Genomic DNA, 5,778 nt, shown 5'->3' on the forward strand with positions numbered 1-5,778 from the left:
ACATGCATAAGGTAACCACTCGCTGGGTTCCCCAGCTGTTCACTCCTTTCCAGAAGCAGGAGCAAGTCGAATGCTCTCAGGCTCTATTGATGATGTGCCATGGAAACCAGGAGGACTTTTTCAACAGACTGATTACACAGGATGAAAGCTGTGTCCATCACTATGATCCTGAAATCAAAGTCCAGTCGATGCAATGGAAGCATCATGACTCACCGCCTCCAAAGAAGGCACATGCCCAACCCTTGGCAGGAAGGTCATGCTCACAGTATTTTGGGACCAGCACAGAATAGTATTGAAGGTTTTCCTAGCAAAGGGTACCATGATCACTAGGACATACTATGCTTCACTGCTGCGGAAATTGTGGGAGGCCATCAAAACCAAGATATGTGGCATGCTCACCAAAGGTGTCCGCCTTCTGCACGACAATGCACCAGTTCACAACTCACATGTTGCCCAAATTGAATCATTCTCCTGTGGCTTTGAAATTCTACCCCATCCCCCTTATTCACCTGACCTCGCACCATCGGACTTCCACCTCTTTCCAACAATGAAGTTATTTTTGAAGGGCAAGCATTTTCCAGATGATGAGACTCTGATTTCCAAAGTCACAACGTGGCTTTTGGAGCATCCAGTTGACTCCTACAGAGATGGGATAAGTGTGTGTCTTTTGGTGGCACCTATGTAGAGAAGGACTAATAACTGTTCCAAGTTTCAGTGCTCTCAGTCCACAGGAAGTGGGTCAGGGGAAATCCTTCATGAACACCCCTGTAGCTACAGTCCAAAAAAATAAACACAGACTTCTAACTAGACCAATTAGTACATAAAACCCTCAAAATAAGTAAGGACAATAGACCAGACACCAGAATAAATTCAGATCCTAGAACAGACTCTACCCCCAAAATAGGTAAAGACTTCAAACACATTCCCAATCCTGCCCGGTGGAGCTTTACCACTCCATCCCCATGGAGTGAGGATCAGAACAGATGTACGTGGTAGTTATGTGACCAAGGTTAACTTTTACATGTCTAGGCAACATTGCGCTTTAGTCATGGTTTAGATGCAATTTGCAGAGAAAACTTTTACATCCTCATTATACATTAATCCCCAAAGACAAAAAGTGTGCAGGGTAGAGGCTAAATAGCTGCGTCCTGCAGTCCTAATAGAAGAGCTCATCTGCAGCTGTGCCTATTGTACACATGAATGGGTATTATGGTTTCAGTAAATTAGTTATTTAATCTACAATGAAAAGTTACAGTTTTCCAAAATCTTTTACCAATTTTTTTAAGTTTTTGATCTCTATAGCATTTACAGCCTGTAATGGAAGCCTTCATTGTTTTCTTCCAATCATGTGACTGACACACAGGATATTGCTTGTTACAGTACAGTAATCAGAGCTGTGCCTTTATAATCAGCTCAGCACCTGTGTGTCCATCACATGACTATCACATGACTATCACGTGACCATCACAGGTTTTTATCAACAGGAAGTAAACAATGAAGGTGAGTATGTTGTATAATAGCATTCAGGTATCTTGAAAACAAGGAAGAATTGATACAGAAAGAATACTGGAAAATTGTATATCTTTTTATTATATAAAGAACTAGCTGTACTACCCGGCTTCGCCCGGGTTAATGACTGCTGTTAGCAAAATAGAATGTGTTAACAAAAATTTATTCTGCACACAAAAACCACAAAACAAATAAATAGAAATGTAATTATTAAAAGGCAAAAACTAAGCTAATAGAAGCATCTCACAACATATATTAGCTTTGTTATACTGAGAATGTCTTTGTTGCCTATATTAACCAATCAGAGCTCAGATTAATTAACTGTAGCAAAATAGAAGCTGAGCTGTGATTGGTTGCTATTGGCAGCCTGATAAATCCCCAGCCAACAGAACGCCCTCCCCCCGGCAGTATATATTAGCTCACACATACACATAATAGACAGGTCATGTGACTGACAGCTGCCGCATTTCCTATATGGTACATTTGTTGCTCTTGTAGTTTGTCTGCTTATTAATCAGATGTTTATTTTTGAAGGATAATACCAGACTTCTGTGTGTTTTAGGGCGAGTTTCATGTGTCAAGTTGTGTGTGTTGAGTTGCGTGTGGCGACATGCGTGTAGCGACTTTTGTGAAATGAGTTTTGTGTGGTGACATGCGTGTAGCAACTTTTTGTGTGTCGAGTTGCATGTGACAGGTTAGTGTAGCAAGTTGTGTGCAGCAAGATTTGTGCATGGCGAGTTTTGCGCGTGGCGAGTTTTATGTGTGGTGCCTTTTGAGTATGTGCAAGTTTTGTGTGAGGCAACTTTTGCATGTGGTGCAACTTTTGTACATGTGGCAATTTTTCTGTGTGTGCAAGTTTTGCATGAGGTGAGTTTTCCATGAGGTGAGTTTTGCACGTGTGGCGAGTTTTGCGTGAGCCTAGTTTTGCATATGGCGAGTTTTGCATGTAGCGAGTTTTGCGCGTGGCGAGTTTTGAGTGGTGACTTTTGTGTTTCGACTTTTATGTGGCGAGGTTGGTGTGTGTGTGGTGAAATGTGTGCTGAGGGTGGTATATGTGTTCAAGCACGTGGTAGTGTGTGGCGCATTTTGTGTGTGTGTTCATATCCCCGTGTGTGGTGAGTATCCCATGTCGGGGCCCCACCTTAGCAACTGTACGGTATATACTCTTTGGCGCCATCGCTCTCATTCTTTAAGTCCCCATTGTTCACATCTGGCAGCTGTCAATTTTCCTCCAACACTTTTCCCTTCACTTTTTCCCCATTATGTAGATAGGGGCAAAATTGTTTGGTGAATTGGAACGCGCGGGGTTAAAATTTCACCTCACAACATAGCCTATGACGCTCTCGGGGTCCAGACATGTGACTGTGCAAAATTTTGTGGCTGTAGCTGCGACGGTGCAGATGCCAATCCCGGACATACACACATACATACATACACACATTCAGCTTTATATATTAGATATACCTGTATGTAATCTCCTGTATATAGTATATACCTGTGTCATCTCACCTATATATAGTATATATCTGTGTGTCATCTCCTCCTGTATATAGTATATACCTGTATGTCATCTCCTCCTGTATATACTATATACCTGTAGGTAATCTGTTCCTGTATATAGTATATACCTGTGTGTCATCTCCTCCTGTATATAGTATATACCTGTATGTCATCTCCTCCTGTATGTAGTATGTACCTGTATGTCATCTCCTCCTCTATATAGTATATACCTGTGTGTCATCTCTCCTGTATATAGTATATATATGTGTCATCTCCTCCTGTATATAGTATATACCTGTGTGTCATCTCCCCTGTAAATAGTATATACCTGTGTGTCATCTCCTCCTGTATATAGTATATACCTGTATGTCATCTCCTCCTGTATATACTTTATACCTGTGTGTCATCTCTCCTGTATATAGTATATACCTGTGTCATCTCTCCTGTATATAGTATATATCTGTGTGGCATCTCCTCCTGTATATAGTATATACCTGTGTCATCTCTCCTGTATATAGTATATATCTGTGTGGCATCTCCTCCTGTATATAGTATATACCTGTGTGTCATCTCCTCCTGTATATAGTATATACCTGTATGTCATCTCCTCCTGTATATAGTATATATCTGTATGTCATCTCCTCCTGTATTACACCTCGTTCACACGTAATTTGGTCAGTATTTTTACCTCAGTATTTGTAAGCTAAATTGGCAGCCTGATAAATCCCCAGCCTGTTACAGGAAGCCCACCCCCTGGCAGTATATATTAGCTCACACATACACATAATAGACTGGTCATGTGACTGACAGCTGCCGGATTCCTATATGGTACATTTGTTGCTCTTGTAGTTTGTCTGCTTATTAATCAGATTTTTATTTTTGAAGGATAATACCAGACTTGTGTGTGTTTTAGGGCGAGTTTCGTGTGTCAAGTTGTGTGTGTTGAGTTGCGTGTGGCGACATGCATGTAGCGACTTTTATGAAATGAGTTTTGTGTGGCAACATGCGTGTAGCAACTTTTTGTGTGTCGAGTTGCATGTGACAGGTTAGTGTAGCAAGTTGTGTGCAGCAAGTTTTGCGCATGGCGAGTTTTGCGCGTGGCGAGTTTTATGTGTGGTGCCTTTTGAGTATGTGCAAGTTTTGTGTGAGGCAACTTTTGCATGTGTTGCAACTTTTGTGCATATGGCAATTTTTCCGCGTGTGCAAGTTTTGCGTGTGGCGAGTTTTCCATGTGGCGAGTTTTGCACGTGTGGCGAGTTTTGCATGTGGAGAGTTTTGCGCGTGGCGAGTTTTGAGCGGCGACTTTTGTGTTTCGACTTTGATGTGGCGAGGTTGGTGTATGTGTGGTGAAATGTGCGCTGAGGGTGGTATATGTGTTCGAGCACATGGTAGTGTGTGGCGCATTTTGTGTGTGTGTTCATATCCCCGTGGTGGTGTGGTGATTATCCCATGTCGGGGCCCCACCTTAGCAACTGTACAGTATATACTCTTTGGCGCCATCGCTGTCATTCTTTAAGTCCCCCTTGTTCACATCTGGCAGCTGTTAATTTGCCTCCAACACTTTTCCTTTCACTTTTTCCCCATTATGTAGATAGGGGCAAAATTGTTTGGTGAATTGGAAAGCGCGGGGTTAAAATTTCACCTCACAACATAGCCTATGACGCTCTCAGGGTCCAGACGTGTGACTGTGCAAAATTTTGTGGCTGTAGCTGCGACGGTTCAGATGCCAATCCCGGACATACACACACACATACATACATACATACACACATACACACATTCAGCTTTATATATTAGATAACCTTTATTTGCTAAAACCATAATATCTCTTTAACAAACCATAGCAGAGTAATTATCATAATCTGTAAAGACTGTTTTGAGTATAAATTAAGTGGAATTGCTCTTTAATAATGTAATTCTTAATTTTAATTAAGCATCTTCCAGTCATTGAATTTCTTCACTCCCGAGTCCCACTACATGCTGTATTACAATGGAGACCTTCTATCCATACTGTTTTATAAAATGATCAGTGCTACAATAATATCAGTCATTGCAACATGATGTCGACCATCCATTCTTGAGCACAGAGCGTTGTAACGTGTGAATATGAATAAATTCTTCACGCATAATAGTTAAAATGTTGAAACGTTTTGTGGATCAGTGCATTGATAACATTATTTTCTGGTTTATATATAGCAGGGCATTGCTCTCTTGCAGTCAAGCATTGCTTATGACTTGTGAACTTCCTCTGCCCTTCAGCAATGACGTGTACCAACATAGGGAGGGTGCAGTATAGGCTGCAGCTTACATATGGGGTGTCATTTTTGTCTTCTGGCAATGTCATATAGAGAGGGGTGCGCTATCTGTCAGGGTGTCTGCCATGGTTTAGGGCACTCAATAAATTATGTCAGTAGCTGTCTATTTGAGGATTATCATTGGAAAGGTCACTTGTCACATCTTATCAATTCCAGCCTGGAACTAAAAGAATTCTCCAAATGACTTGGTAGCAGGGATGATGGATATTTAAAAAATGATGTATACAAATATACCATGATGTCTACAAATGTTGGACCATAGCTGGTAGATCAGTTACAGGTGACTTTTCTGGTCAAGAACCACTTCATAAAAAACTGATATAAAAGTAAATACCCGTTCTCCTGTAGTTCTTGAGTTCTGCTGGGTAACTCTTCTGGGAGTTTAGGAAGTGGGGCTGTTTTTGGAAGAAAGTAGTCATGCTTTTTTTTTTACCCCAGAAGACCTTGAAAGGGA

The sequence above is a fragment of the Ranitomeya variabilis genome, chromosome 4 (genome assembly GCF_051348905.1).
Source record: "Ranitomeya variabilis isolate aRanVar5 chromosome 4, aRanVar5.hap1, whole genome shotgun sequence".
Lineage (NCBI taxonomy): Eukaryota > Metazoa > Chordata > Amphibia > Anura > Dendrobatidae > Ranitomeya > Ranitomeya variabilis.